Consider the following 17383-nt stretch of genomic DNA (forward strand, 5'->3'; position numbering starts at 1 on the left):
CTGCAAAACGCATGGCAACTGGCAGCTTGGGTGTGGGAAAGAAGGCAGACGTGTGGGCAAGATGGCAAACGCCCACACACCAGCCCTTGTGCGTGACTGAAAACTGGTGTGTGGGTGAACTGCTAAACGCCCACACACCGGCCCCTCCATGTGGTAAAACGGGTGTATGGGCGAACTATGTCACACACCACACACACGCCTTGTCCTACGTGGCACAGAAAATCGGTCAGATTGTGCCAAGATTCGTGCGTATAGTACTGAACGGTGATGGATGTGTGTGGTCGAGATGGTCAACGCCCACACGTGTGGGTGTTAACATTTCCGTATTTAAATCATGCATATTCTTGCAGTGAGATTACTGACTAAGGAGGCTCACCGAGAGGCGTTTGATGTGATGACTATCAAGATTCGGGCCACCGCCACCTCTCTTCTACAACATCAGTCCGACGGCTAGAGGAACTTGGTGGTTCCTTTTGTCATACTCTTTCTTGGCTTCCGGCCTGCATGCCGTGTGCTGGCCTGGGCGTCATGTATGCCTGCTTTCCCAAACTGTTTATGTGGGTGATGCTCCTGGTATGGTTTGTGCTTTGTGTTGAACATTGCCTGGTGGCTTTATTGATAAAGTCGGGCTCATGACTTTTCTCTAAAAACTTGCCCGAACATGCTATCAGACGTCGCATGAATCTTGAAGACTCCCGCGTGCCACATCATCACCTGCGTGCCTTTGGTCAATGTGAAGCGACCGAACGAGTTATAGTCGTCGTAGCGAAGCTGAATCCCCTTCACCCCCACCCTCCGCGGACTCTCCCCCAACACTTCCCACTGCCTTTTTCCATTTTCACCGCCGGATCTAAAGATGGTCTGCCGGCGTCGTCGAGGTTGGCGGGTGAGGTTGGGTCTCGTTGCCCCGGGTCGAGCGCGCGTAGCTCTGCCTCGATTGGGCACCGCGTCGCGCACGAGCAGCCGACGGTGCAGGGGATGCTTCTGTTGGGGAACGTAGTAATTTCAAATAAATTCCTACGCACACGCAAGATCATGGTGATGCATAGCAACGAGAGGGGAGAGTGTCGTCCACGTACCCTCGTAGACCGAAAGCGGAAGCGTTATGACAACGCGGTTGATGTAGTCGTACGTTTTCACGATTGACCGATCCTAGTACCGGACGTACGGCATCTCCGCGATCTACACACGTTCAACTCGGTGACGTCCACGAACTCACGATCCAGTAGAGCTTCGAGGGTGAGTTCCTCAGCACGACGGCGTGATGACGGTGTTGATGAAGCTATTGACGCAGGGTTTCGCCTAAGCACCGCTATGATATGACTGAGGCGAATTATGGTGGAGGGGGGCACCGCACACGGCTAATAGATCAATGATCAACTTGTGTGTCTATGGGGTGCCCCCCTCCTCGTATAAGGAGTAGAGGAGGTGGAGGGCCAGCCCTCTCTTGGGCGCGCCATAGGGGATTCCCCCCCTTCCAAGTCGGAGTAGGAGAGGTAGGAAAGAGGAGGGAGAGAAGAAGGAAAGGGGGGCCGGCCCCCTCACCTAATTCGGATTGGGCTTGGGGGCCTCCTAGGCTTCCTCCTCCTCTATTCCACTAAGGCCCATACAATCCCCGGCGAATTCCCATAACTCTCCGGTACTCTGATAAATACCCGAATTACTCGGAACTTTTACGATGTCCGAATATAGTCGTCCAATATATCGATCTTTACGTCTCTGCCATTTCAAGACTCCTTGTCATGTCCCCGATCTCATCCGGGACTCCGAACTACCTTCGGTACATCAAAACACATAACTCATAATATAAATCGTCACCGAACGTTAAGCGTGCGGACCCTACGGGTTCGAGAACTATGTAGACATGACCGAGACACGTCTCCGGTCAATAACCAATAGGGGAACCTGGATGCTCATATTGGCTCCCACATATTCTACGAAGATCTCTATCGGTCAAACCGCATAACAACATACGTTGTTCCCTTTGTCATCGGTATGTTACTGTTGGGGAACGTAGCAGAAATTCAAAATTTTCCTACGTGTCACCAAGATCTATCTATGGAGAAACCAGCAACGAGGGGAAGGAGAGTGCATCTACATACCCTTGTAGATCGCTAAGCGGAAGCGTTCAAGAGAACGGGGTTGAAGGAGTCGTACTCGTCGTGATCCAAATCACCGGAGATCCGAGTGCCGAACGGACGGCACCTCCGCGTTCAACACACGTACAGCCCGGTGACGTCTCCCACGCCTTGATCCAGCAAGGAGAGAGGGAGAGGTTGAGGAAGACTCCATCCAGCAGCAGCACGACGGCGTGGTGGTGATGGAGGAGCGTGGCAATCCTGCAGGGCTTCGCCAAGCACCTACGGAAGAGGAGGAGGTGTCACGGGAGGGAGGGAGGCGCCAGGGCTTCAGGTGCGGCTGCCCTCCCTCCCCTCCACTATATATAGGGGCAAGGGAGAGGGGGGAGGCGCAGCCTTGCCCCTTCCTCCAAGGAAGGGGTGCGGCCAAGGGGGGGGGGAGGAGTCCATCCTCCCCAAGGCACCTCGGAGGTGCCTTCCCCCTTGAGGACTCTTCCCTCCCCAAGTTTCCTTGGCGCATGGGCCTCTTGGGGCTGGTGCCCTTGGCCCATATAGGCCAAGGCGCACCCCCTACAGCCCATGTGGCCCCCCGGGGCAGGCGGACCCCCCCGGTGGACCCCCGGACCCCTTTCGGCACTCCCGGTACAATACCGATAAAGTGCGAAACTTTTCCGGCGACCAAAATAAGACTTCCCATATATAAATCTTTATCTCCGGACCATTCCGGAAGTCCTCGTGACGTCCGGGATCTCATCCAGGACTCCGAACAACATTCGGTAACCACATACAAACTTCCTTTATAACCCTAGCGTCATCGAACCTTAAGTGTGTAGACCCTACGGGTTCGGGAGACATGTAGACATGACGGAGACGTTCTCCGGTCAATAACCAACAGCGGGATCTGGATACCCATGTTGGCTCCCACATGTTCAACGATGATCTCATCGGATGAACCACGATATCAAGGACTCAATCGATCCCGTATACAATTCCCTTTGTCTAACGGTATTGTACTTGCCCGAGATTCGATCGTCGGTATACCGATACCTTGTTCAATCTCGTTACCGGCAAGTCTCTTTACTCGTACCGTAACACATCATCCCGTGATCAACCCCTTGGTCACATTGTGCACATTATGATGATGTCCTATCGAGTGGGCCCAGAGATACCTCTCCGTTTACACGGCGTGACAAATCCCAGTCTCGATTCGTGCCAACCCAACAGACACTTTCGGAGATACCTGTAGTGCACCTTTATAGTCACCCAGTTACGTTGTGACGTTTGGTACACCCAAAGCATTCCTACGGTATCCGGGAGTTGCACAATCTCATGGTCTAAGGAAAAGATACTTGACATTAGAAAAGCTTTAGCATACGAACTACACGATCTTTGTGCTAGGCTTAGGATTGGGTCTTGTCCATCACATCATTCTCCTAATGATGTGATCCCGTTATCAATGACATCCAATGTCCATGGTCAGGAAACCGTAACCATCTATTGATCAACGTGCTAGTCAACTAGAGGCTTACTAGGGACATGGTGTTGTCTATGTACCCACACATGTATCTGAGTTTCCTATCAATACAATTATAGCATGGATAATAAACAATTATCGTGAACAAGGAAATATAATAATAACTAATTTATTATTGCCTCTAGGGCATATTTCCAACAGTCTCCCACTTGCACTAGAGTCAATAATCTAGTTCACATCGCCATGTGATTAACACTGACAGGTCACATCGCCATGTGACCAACATCCAAGGAGTTTACTAGTGTCATTAAACTAGTTCACATCATCATGTGATTAAGACTCAATGAGTTCTGGGGTTTGATCATGTTTTGCTTGTGAGAGAGGTTTTAGTCAACGGGTCTGCAACAATCAGATCCGTATGTACTTCGCAAATCTCTAGGTCATATTGTAAATGTTGCTACCACTCTCCACTTGGAGCTATTCCAAATGGTTGCTCCACTATACGTATCCGGTTTGCTACTCAGAGTCATTCGGATAGGTGTTAAAGCTTGCATCGACGTAACCCTTTACGCCGAACTCTTTATCACCTCCATAATCAAGAAACATGTCCTTATTTACTCCAAGGACAATTTTGACCGCTGTCCAATGATCCATTCCTGGATCATTCTTGTATCCCTTGACTGACTCATGGCAAGGCACACTTCCGGTGCGGTATACAGCATAGCATACTATAGAGCCTACGTCTGAAGCGTAGGGGACGACCTTCGTCCTTTTTCTCTATTCTGCCGTGGTCGAGCTTTAAGTCTTAACTTCGTACCTTACATCTCAGGCAAGAACTCCTTCTTTGACTGATCCATCTTGAACACCTTCAAGATCATGTCAAGGTATATGCTCATTTGAAAGTACCATTAAGCGTTTTGATCTATCCTTATAGATCTTGATGCTCAATGTTCAAGAAGCTCAATCCAGGTTTTCTATTGAAAAACACTTTTCAAATAACCCTATATGCTTTCCAAAAATTCTACATCATTTCTGATTAACAATATGTCAACAACATATACTTATCAGAAATTCTATAGTGCTCCCACTCACTTCTTTGGAAACCCAAAATCTTTGATCATCTTATCAAAGTGTATATTCCAACTCCGAGATGCTTACTCCAGTCCATGGAAGGATCACTGGAGCTAGCATACCTTTCAGCATCCTTAGGATCGACAAAACCTTTCTGATTGTATCTCATACAACCTTTCCTTACGAAAACTGGTAAGGAAACTCGTTTTGACATCCATCTGCCAGATTTCATAAATGCAGCTAATGCTAACATGATTCCGACGGACTTAAGCATCGCTACGGATGAGAAAATCTCATCGTAGTCAACTCCTTGAACTTGTGAAGAACTCTTCACCACGAGTCGAGCTTCATAGACGGTGACATTACCGTCCACGTTCGTCTTCTTCTTAAAGATCCATTTATCACAATGGCTTGCCGATCATCTGGCAAGTCCACCAAAGTCCATGCTTTGTTCTGATACATGGATCCTATCTCGGATTTCATGGCTTCTAACCATTTGTCGGAATTTGGGCCCACCATCTCTTCTCCATAGCTCATAGGTTCATTGTTGTCTAGCAACATGACCTTCAAGACAGGATTACTGTACCACTCTGAAGTAGTACGTATCCTTGTCACCCTACGAGGTACGGTAGTGACTTGATCCGAAACTTCATGATCACTATCATAAGCTTCTACTTCAATTGGTGTAGGTGCCACAGGAACAACTTCATGTGCCCTGCTACACACTTGTTGAAGTGACGGTTCAATAACCTCATCAAGTCTCCACCATCCTCCCACTCAATTCTTTCGAGAGAAACCTTTCCTCGAGAAAGGACCCGATTCAAGAAACAATCCATATTGCTTTCGGATCTGAATTAGGAGGTATACCCAACTGTTTTTGGGTGTCCTATGAAGATGCATTTTATCCGCTTTGGGTTCGAGCTTATCAACCTGAAACTTTTTCACATAAGCGTCGCAGCCCCAAACCTTTAAGAAACGACAACTTAGGTTTCTCCAAACGGTGTCGTCTCAACGGAATTACGTGGTACCCTATTAAAGTGAGTGTGGTTGTCTCTAATGCCTAACCCATGAACGATAGTGGTAATTTGATAAGAGACATCATGGTACGCACCGTATCCAATAGGGTGCAACTATGATGTTCGGACACACCATCACACTATGGTGTTTCAGGCGGTATTAATTGTGAAACAATTTCCACAGTGTCTTAATTGCATGCCAAGCTCATAACTCAGATACTCATCTCTATGATCATATCATAGACATTTTATCCTCTTGTCACGATGATCTTCAACTTCACTCTGAAATTACTTGAACCATTCAATAATTCAGACTTGTGTTTCATCAAGTAAATATACTCAACATCTACTCGAATCATCTGTGAAGTAAGAACATAACGATATTCACTGCATGCCTCAGCACTCATTGGACTGCACACATCAAAATGTGTTACTTCCAACAAGTTGCTTTCTTGTTCCATTTTACTGAAAACGAGGCTTTCAGTCATCTTGCCCATGTGGTATGATTTGCATGTCTCAAGTGATTCAAAATCAAGTGAGTCCAAACGGTCCATCTGCATGGAGTTTCTTCATGCGTATACACCAATAGACATGGTTTGCATGTCTCAAACTTTTCAAAAATGAGTGAGTCCAAAGATCCATCAACATGGAGCTTCTTCATGCGTTTTATACCAATATGACTTACATGGCAGTGCCACAAGTAGGTGGTACTATCATTACTACTCCCTCCGTCCGAAAATACTTGTCATCAAAATGAATAAAAAGAGATGTATCTAGAACTAAAATACATCTAGATACATCCCTTTTTATCCATTTTGATGACAAGTATTTCCGGACGGAGGGAGTATCTTATATACCTTTGGCATGAAAATGTGTATCACTACGATCGAGATTCAATAAACCATTCCTTTAGGTGCAAGACCATTGAAGGTATTATTCAAATAAATAGAGTAACCATTATTCTTTTTAAATGAATAACCGTATTGGGATAGACATAATCCAATCATGTCTATGCTCAACGCAAACACACAATGACAATTATTCAGGTTTAATACTAATCTTGATGGTAGAGGGAGCGTGCGATGTTTGATCACATCAAACTTGGAAACACTTCCAACACATATCGTCAGCTCACCTTTAGCTAGTCTCCGTTTATTCCGTAGCTCTTTTATTTCGAGTTACTAACACTTAGCAACCGAACCGGTATCTTAATACCCTGGTGCTACTAGGAGTACTAGTAAAGTACACATTAACATAATGTATATCCAATATACTTCTATCGACCTTGCCAGCCTTCTCATCTACCAAGTATCTAGGGTAATTCTGCTCCAGTGGCTGTTCCCCTTATTACAGAAGCACTTAGCCTTGGGTTTGGGTTCAACCTTGGTTTCTTCACTAGAGCAGCAGCTGATTTGCCGTTTCATGAAGTATCCCTTCTTGCCCTTGCCCTTCTTGAAACTAGTGGTTTCACCAACCATCAACAATTGATGCTCCTTCTTGATTTCTACTTTCGCGGTGTCAAACATCGCGAATACTTCAAGGATCATCATATCTATCCCTGATATGTTATAGTTCATCACGAAGCTCTAGCAGCTTGGTGGCAATGACTTTAGAGAAACATCACTATCTCATCTGGAAGATCAACTCCCACTCGATTCAAGTGATTGTTGCACTCAGACAATCTAAGCACAAGCTCAACGATTGAGCTTTTCTTACTTAGTTTGCCGGCTAAGAAAATCGTCGGAGGTCTCATACCTCTTGACGTGGGCACGAGCCTGAAATCCCAATTTCAGCCCTTGAAACATCTCATATGTTCCGCGATGTTTCGAAAACATCTTTGGTGCCTCAACTCTAAACCGTTTAACTGAACTATCACGTAGTTATCAAAACGTGTATGTCCGATGTTCGCAACATCCACAAACGACGTTTGGGGTTCAGCACACTGAGCGGTGCATTAAGGACATAAGCTTTCTACTGTCCGCCTAATCGCTACTTTCAACTTTCAACTATATTTTCTCTAGGAACATATCTAAACAGTGGAACGAAAGCGCGAGCTTACGACATAATTTGCAAAAGGTCTTTTGACTATGTTCAGGATAATTAAGTTCATCTTATGAACTCCCACTCAGATAGACATCCCTCTGGTCATCTAAGTGATTACATGATCCGAGTCAACTAGGCCGTGTCCGATCATCACGTGAGACGGACTAGTCATCATCTGTGAACATCTTCATGTTGATCGTATCTACTATACGACTCATGCTCGACCTTTCGGTCTCTGTGTTCCGAGGCCATGTCTGTACATGCTAGGCTCGTCAAGTTAACCCTAAGTGTTTTGCATGTGTAAAACTGTCTTACACCCGTTGTATGTGAACGTAAGGATATATCACACCCGATCATCACGTGGTGCTTCGAAGCAACGAACTTTAGCAACGGTGCACAGTTAGGGGGAACACTTTCTTGAAATTTTAATGAGGGATCATCTTATTTACTACCATCGTTCTAAGCAAATAAGATGCATAAACATGATAAACATCACATGCAATCAAATAGTGACATGATATGGCCAATATCATATTGCTCCTTTAGATCTCCATCTTCGGGGCTCCACGATCATCATCGTCACCGGCATGACACCATGATCTCCAGCATCATGATCTCCATCATCGTGTCTCCATGAAGTTGTCTCGCCAACTATTACTTCTACTACTATGGCTACCGGTTAGCAATAAAGTAAAGTAATTACATGGCGTTGTTTGACGACACGCAGGTCATACAATAAATTAAGACAACTCCTATGGCTCCTGCCGGTTGTCATACTCATCGACATGCAAGTCGTGATTCCTATTACAAGAACATGATCAATCTCATACATCACATATCATTCATCACATTCTTCTTGGCCATATCACATAACAAAGCATACCCTGCAAAAACAAGTTAGACGTCCTCTAATTGTTGTTTGCATGTTTTACGTGGCTGCTATGGGTTTCTAGCAAGAACGTTTCTTACCTACGCAAGACCACAACGTGATATGCCAATTGCTATTTACCCTTCATAAGGACCCTTTTCATCGAATCCGTTCCGACTAAAGTGGGAGAGACTGGCACCCGCTAGCCACCTTATGCACCAAGTGCATGTCAGTCGGTGGAACCTGTCTCACGTAAGAGTACGTGTAAGGTCGGTCCGGGCCGCTTCATCCCACAATACCGTCGAAACAAGATTGGACTAGTAACGGTAAGCATATTGAACAAAATCAACGCCCACAACTACTTTGTGTTCTACTCGTGCAAAGAATCTACGCAATAGACCTAGCTCATGATGCCACTATTGGGGAACGTAGCAGAAATTCAAAATTTTCCTACGTGTCACCAAGATCTATCTATGGAGAAACCAGCAACGAGGGGAAGGAGAGTGCATCTACATACCCTTGTAGATCGCTAAGCGGAAGCGTTCAAGAGAACGGGGTTGAAGGAGTCGTACTCGTCGTGATCCAAATCACCGGAGATCCGAGTGCCGAACGGACGGCACCTCCGCGTTCAACACACGTACAGCCCGGTGACGTCTCCCACGCCTTGATCTAGAAAGGAGAGAGGGAGAGGTTGAGGAAGACTCCATCCAGCAGCAGCACGACGGCGTGATGGTGATGGAGGAGCGTGGCAATCCTGCAGGGCTTCGCCAAGCACCTACGGGAGAGGAGGAGGTGTCACGGGAGGGAGGGAGGCGCCAGGGCTTCAGGTGCGGCTGCCCTCCCTCCCCTCCACTATATATAGGGGCAAGGGAGAGGGGGGAGGCGCAGCCTTGCCCCTTCCTCCAAGGAAGGGGTGCGGCCAAGGGGGGGAGGAGTCCATCCTCCCCAAGGCACCTCGGAGGTGCCTTCCCCCTTGAGGACTCTTCCCTCCCCAAGTTTCCTTGGCGCATGGGCCTCTTGGGGCTGGTGCCCTTGGCCCATATAGGCCAAGGCGCACATCCTACAGCCCATGTGGCCCCCCAGGGCAGGCGGACCCCCCCCCCCCCCCCGGTGGACCCCCGGACCCCTTTCGGCACTCCCGGTACAATACCGATAAAGTGCGAAACTTTTCCGGCGACCAAAATAAGACTTCCCATATATAAATCTTTACCTCCGGACCATTTCGGAACTCCTCGTGACGTCCGGGATCTCATCTGGGACTCCGAACATTCGGTAACCACATACAATTCCTTTATAACCCTAGCGTCATCGAACCTTAAGTGTGTAGACCCTACGGGTTCGGGAGACATGTAGACATGACCGAGACATTCTCCGGTCAATAACCAACAGCGGGATCTGGATACCCATGTTGGCTCCCACATGTTCAACGATGATCTCATCGGATGAACCACGATGTCAAGGACTCAATCGATCCCGTATACAATTCCCTTTGTCTAACGGTATTGTACTTGCCCGAGATTCGATCGTCGGTATACCGATACCTTGTTCAATCTCGTTACCGGTAAGTCTCTTTACTCGTTCCGTAACACATCATCCCGTGATCAACCCCTTGGTCACATTGTGCATATTATGATGATGTCCTACCGAGTGGGCCCAGAGATACCTCTCCGTTTACACGGAGTGACAAATCCCGGTCTCGATTCGTGCCAACCCAACAGACACTTTCGGAGATACCTGTAGTGCACCTTTATAGTCACCCAGTTACGTTGTGACGTTTTGTACACCCAAAGCATTCCTACGGTATCCGGGAGTTGCACAATCTCATGGTCTAAGGAAAAGATACTTGACATTAGAAAAGCTTTAGCATACGAACTACACGATCTTTGTGCTAGGCTTAGGATTGGGTCTTGTCCATCACATCATTCTCCTAATGATGTGATCCCGTTATCAATGACATCCAATGTCCATGGTCAGGAAACCGTAACCATCTATTGATCAACGTGCTAGTCAACTAGAGGCTTACTAGGGACATGGTGTTGTCTATGTACCCACACATGTATCTGATTATCGTGAACAAGGAAATATAATAATAACTAATTTATTATTGCCTCTAGGGCATATTTCCAACAGTTACTTGCCTGAGATTCGATCGTCGATATCTCAATACCTAGCTCAATCTCGTTACCGGCAAGTCTCTTTACTCGTTCCGTAATACATCATCCCGCAACTAACTCATTAGTCACATTGCTTGCAAGGCTTATAGTGATGTGCATTACCGAGAGAGCCCAGAGATACCTCTCCAACAATCGGAGTGACAAATCATAATCTTGATCTATGCCAACTCAACAAGTACCATTGGAGACACCTGTAGAGCACCTTTGTAATCACCCATGTATAAGTCATAGTCACCTTTATAATCGGAAGTTGCATAATCTCATAGTCATAGGAACACGTATAAGTCATGAAGAAAGCAATAGCAACATACTAAATGATCAAGTGCTAAGCTAACGGAATGGGTCAAGTCAATCACATCATTCTCTAATGATCTGATCCTGTTAATCAAATGACAACTCATGTCTATGGCTAGGAAACTTAACCATCTTTGATTCAACGAGCTAGTCAAGTAGAGTCATACTAGTGACACTTTGTTTGTCTATGTATTCACACATGTATTAAGTTTCCGGTTAATACAATTCTAGCATGAATAATAAACATTTATCATGAAATAAGGAAATAAATAATAACTTTATTATTGCCTCTAGGGCATATTTCCTTCAGCTTCTGGCGGAGCGGGCCACGGGCGCCGGCAGTGCCAACACTTGCGACCAGGCGACGGCGAGGGTGCCAACCCCTCCAACCAGGTGACGCATCTAGCACGAGGTCGACAGCGGTGGGGGTGGCACAACGAGCGCATCGACGGCGATGTGGAGACGCGTGCGCGGTGGATTGCTCGAGGGTGTAGATCTTCAATGCGAACACCTCCAACATCTGCAGGGTCCGGTGCTCAAAGCACAGCTGCGTCGGTATTATCTCGCATACCCTCTAGGTTGTCTTTCTGTAGATCGTCAGAACTATGAACTAAGTTAGGTCTGAACTAAAGTTTGTCCGTCTGGTTTTGCTGTTAAACCTGTCTATGTTTTGCCAGGGATCAACACCCTAGGGTCTAGCAGGGGCATGGGATGTCTTGCTATTTTAAACTTAAGCATAGTAGTAATTATGATCTGTCTGTTCTAGCTGTGTTTGATGTGTTGTTCTTGTTGCTCTTGTGTGATTTGATCGTGTGTTGTGTTTGTTGTCTGCTGTGAAGTGCTGCAAAATGGGTGGTAAGGCCACCACTTTTGAAAGTGGTGAGGAGAACAGCTAGTTGCATGCAACCAAACAACTATGCTTTGCATTTGCTCACCCTGAAGCACAAACACAGGCAAGCAAACGACATGTCACCATCTAGGCCTTGGTGCAATATAAACAACCAATCAATATGCAGTTGTTGGTTTTATTGCCCACATTACCTCAACCAAGCCTAGATGGGTCAAGTATGCAAAGTGGCAAAAAATGTTGCAGGTAACCCAACGCACCCTATAAGTTCGTGCACAAACATGTCACCGTGTACCCCTCACGTCGAGCGCAGTACGAAGGACACGCCGTTGGAGGACCCTTGCCGGGAGCGCGATACGCAAGACACTACACCGGCAAGAACTTTTGCAAATCCAAAATCCCACACCCCTGGGAGGGACCCCATCATCAAGTGCGGAGGCTATAGGCTGCCCTAGGTCGGTTCAACCGCCCCTAGAGCCTTGGGATTTGCAACTCTCAAACACGAAGAACGAGGGAGAGACAAATTGTCAATGCAAAAGTAATAGAGTGTCACCTCTCACCTATATATGAGGCGGCCGGATTTTCCGTACAAGAAAAGGATCCCATATTCCGTCCAAATCTTTCTAAAATCAACCGAACCCTGATTACGCGTGGGCCTGAGATAACAATTTGGTTTTTGGGACCCACAGCTACATACGACCTCGGATCAAAATGATCCAAAAAGTAAAGTTGTTCGTCTCGATGATGAATCTTCATGTTAAACATTTTCCCATCTTAGGGCTGAATCACTCGCGCAAAAGAGTGATTACTCGTGCCATGTATCAGACATGGGTTATATGGATGTCTAGTGTCAGGCGCCATGTTTTAGTCATGGTCGGGCCACACTACATTGGCTGTAACTTTTGCATATGACCTCATATTGAGGTATTTAAAAAGCAAAACTATTGGCACTTGACGAGATGAAGAATTTTCATGTAGAGAACTTTTCCATCTACATCATCTTGGAGGCGATAGAGCATCTCTAGTGGCTTGTGTAAATTTGGTAGTCTATATCTTCACATACACAATGGTGTAAATTTTTTTCATTTTAGACAACCTCAGTTTTTCAGTGGATTGTCTAAATTTGGTAGTCTATGTCTCCAACGGCTATATTTTCAGCAGCTACTTTTCCAATGGCTCTATTTCCAACGGCTATATTCCAGGTCTATATATACCACCCCTCCTACCTCTCATTCACCAATCCTGGTTGTGCCTTCTCATTCCTCTCCTGAATTCCTTTGTCTTCTCTCACACAACAGAATGATGAGTGGAAACATTTCTTCTTTGGATATGCTCATGAATTCGTCGTCGTCTTCATCTGACGACGACGAACTCATTCTTGTAGCATTCGCAGAGCGCGAGAAGGAAGAGCGGAGGAACCGTCGACGCCATGGCGGTTCCAAGCATAGACGTCAGACAATCAATCGAGCAAGAGATGCAGGATTTGTTCTACTATGGAATGACTACTTCAAAGAAAGTCCTCGCTATCCCAAAAAGTTATTTCGGCGAAGGTTCGTAATTAGTACATTTACTTAGTGTCTGCCTATTTTTCACCTCCCTATCTCATTTGTGAAGATGGCATATATCCATGGTGGGCAACATTTGTGAAGACCATACCATCTCCACAAACAAGAAAGAAGAAACATTTTGCCCAAAGGCAAGAGGCGGCTAGAAAGGATGTGGAACGAGCCTTTGGAGTTCTGCAATCCCGTTTTGCCATTGTCCGAGGACCTGCGAAAGGATGGAAACGTAAAGAAATCGGTGATGTCATGAAAGCTTGTGTCATAATGCACAATATGATAGTTGAAGACGAACGTCACACTGGTCAGCAAAACAACAATTATGAGGCAATGGGAGAAAGAGTCAGGGTGTCCTCTACTCATGCGGAAGAGCTGAGTGCATTTATTCAGATGCATCAGCAAATTAGAAACAAAGATGAACATTCTCAGCTTCAAGATGATCTAGTTGAGCACCTCTGGCAGAAGTTTGGACACGAATGATGAACATTCTCAGCTTCAAGTCACAAATAGTTGAAGTGACAAATAATTCAAGTGACGAATAGTTTAACACTTCCATACAACACATGGTATATTAGAAGCGAATTAGAAGATAGATGCATACCTTACCAGAGAGAGTCATTCCGCTGCAATTTCTATTTAATATTTGTTGAATACATGCACAGAACTTGCTCGTGAGCGCTGAAATAACGTTGTAACGACAAGTGAGTCCATTAGAACCACGCTCCGGCCATGACGGTTTTTTGTGAGCGTTGTAGTGATCTGAAATTCTACCCCAATATGTACTTGAGTTTTGATCGGTCCCGGTCACCGCATCCAGACTAGTGTTTGCCCATGCTTGAATCAACACCAAGTCCTCAGCAGTTGACCAATTTTTTCCTTTTGTGGAGGCTCCTTTTGCTGATTTTGGTTTCGCAGATTTTTCCCCTTTTGTGGAGGCATCCTCACTTGTTCCGCAAGTGGGCTACAATTTGCTGTTCCATAACAATTTGTGTCACTCGATCCTACATTCATCATGTACAGAAATGAGGAGTTGTTGATCTGTGAGTCCATCTCATATGAGTTTTCCATCTGCACACAAAGAGCAGCAGCAGCAATATTCAGATATTCAGAGAACAATACCAATATTCAGATACAGGGAGCAGCAACAATATTCAGATACAGGGAGCAGCAGCAATATTCAGAGAGCCGGCGCTCGCGCACACGCTACTGCCTCGCAGCCGCCTCGCGCTCGTGCCTCGCAGCCGCTGCTCGCAGCCGGCGCCCCAGCCGCTCGCGCACACGCTCGCACCCGCAGCTCGCGCATCCCCCTCACACCCGCCGCTCGCGCACATGCTCGCCGCCGGCGCCGCGCTCGCAACCGGAGCCCCATCTCCCTGCCCCTTCTCTCGCATCTCCCTGCCCCATCCGCAAGGGCGACAGTGGCCGGCGGAGGCGGACGGATTTGGCCTCAGATCCATCGGCCCCATCTCCTGCCCCGTCTCTTCAATCACTCTCCCTCTCTCCGAATCGGAAAAACCAGAGCATACCTCAGCAACGGCGAGCTCCTCGGGGCAGTGGCGTGGGCGTCTTCTCGTCTTCAACTTCTCCAGATCGGCGCGGGAGCGAGCTCGCGAAGGGGCAGCTCTGTTTGGACGTCCTCGCTCCGTCGTCTAAATATGGACAATGCGTACCGATTCGGGTGGATGTCTAAAATTTAAACTAGCACATACACAAGCCGCTGGACACATTTTTTGGTCTCTGATGGTCTATATTTGACATAGACTATGGGATACACAAGCCACTAGAGATGCTCTAATGGGGCGAACACACCCCCGAGCACCAACTCTCAGCACTTCGAGCACTGTTTTGGCTTTCGAGACGAGCTCGGGTGGATATGACCCGAACACCACCAAGTTGTTGGTTCAAATGGCATGAAGAATTTCCATGTAGAATACTTTTTCATTTGAGGTTATCTTAATTATGATTATGCCATGCCAAAATTTGATGTGAACGCTATCTTTAATATTCCCTGGCCATTATCCTCCAAAATGGAATGGATCATAAGATTATTCTAGCCAAAAGCGATTACGTTCCTCCCGCTCCATTTTTCTTTCATGACCAAATCAGGAAGAGCGTCGTCGTTTCATTAAAATCATTGGTGATTGAACACACCAAGAAACGGACGCGGCTAATCTGCACCCGAGCTCATATGCTCCCGCATGAACAGTAAAATCAAAAAAATCAAAAAAAATTCAAAAAATTCCATTTTTTTTTTGAGTGAAACATTGACAAAAGTTCTAAGTGCCTGCAAAAATTCGTCATTAAATCACATTCCTAGAAGGCGTGGCAAAAAAAAACAAAAAAAGTACTCTGAAAAAGCTACTTTCAAACGCATTTTGAAGCACTGAATTTGTTTTTTTTTTGCCACGCCTTCTAGGAATGTGATTTCATGACGAATTTTTGCAGGCACTTAGAACTTTTGTCAATGTTTGTCTCAAAAAAAATTTGGAATTTTTTGAATTTTTTTTGATTTTTTTTCGATTTTACTGTTCATGCGGGAGCATATGAGCTCGGGTGCAGAATGGACTTTTCGCCAAGAAACAAACATTTGTAGAACACATGGACGCTGAGATCCCGTGATTAGCAAAGCAGCAGAAGAAGACCATGGGACACCACCAAGCAACACGATGGAGAACACCCTCAAGTAAACCAGATCAGTATATATATGTAACCTATGCACCGACGGAGCTAGATCCTCTAACATACACAAGGGATGTTAGAGAAGCTACAGTATCCTAACTTTTCTATTGTTAATTCATACAATTGAGGCTAAAATAACTTAAAATTAATTTTTAAATTACTGATCACATACAAACAAGTTGATGGTGAGATAAAATTAATTTTAGATATTTTATATCTACAGTAATTACCAAAAGTAAATAACCTGCTAATAGTCCCTAGCATTCCTTCTTCATTTTACACTAGACAAGCACTGTAGCACCGTGACTTCCCTTCTCTAAGTTAGAGGATCCGGCTCCTGCACCGAGGGCTTCAAGAGGAGCGTGACAGACGCAAACAATGAGAAAATATATACAGAAGTGCTGAATAACCGTTACTGTAATTGTAGAAATAGGTGTGGTGTAACTGGCACATGGCACCAGGTACACGTTCACAAACAAGCTTGTTTGGAGCAAGCAAAAGTTCCCTATGCTCTGTGCAACATCATCCACGATCTGTGTCTTAAAGCTGGACAATGCGCACTACTGTAAACATTAGGAAAACAACTCGAATTAAATGGTCTCATATCGAATGATGGTGATAGTTCAAGATATATGTCCACACAGCAAACTGTTCCAAGTCCCAAACACACTTCACATCTGTGCCATGTTGATGGCAGAGGGTTCCATGGCTTGTTTGAGAAATTATTCCATACATATACCTAGATAATAAGGCAAACTTGAGTATTTCAAGGCACAGTAGTGCAGCCCTGAGTTGCGAGTATGTAGAACACATTATTCAGAATCACCTTTCTCCGAAACTGGAGCATCATCAACACTGCTACTGCAGGTTTTTTGGGTTCCCAGCGCCATCTTTGTTGATACTATCTGAACTCTTCACGGATTCTTCATTCCGTGCACTCTTGGGGACATCGCCCAAAGGATCAGACGCCTCTTGAGCTTCACATAGCAAGCTGCATCCACATTTGTTGACCGTGCTGGTACACCTTGGAGCAACTTCCCCACAAGGTGATGGAACCCTGACAATAAAGGCATTCAGTTTCTGTCTATATGTCAAGGACTATAACACAAGGCAGAAAGTTACTGTGGTCTATGATAGAAAAGCACAACTAAAATAATTCTGTCATCCAATTTGACGACACAAGGAGATAGCTTTGTTCTGTTGACTGCCTTTTCTAACAACTGGCTAGTGTTTGCACACATTATGAAGTAAAGTACTATACGGATAAACTGCGGAGTGGT

The sequence above is a fragment of the Triticum aestivum genome, chromosome 5B (assembly GCF_018294505.1).
Source record: "Triticum aestivum cultivar Chinese Spring chromosome 5B, IWGSC CS RefSeq v2.1, whole genome shotgun sequence".
Taxonomy (NCBI): Eukaryota; Viridiplantae; Streptophyta; class Magnoliopsida; order Poales; family Poaceae; genus Triticum; species Triticum aestivum.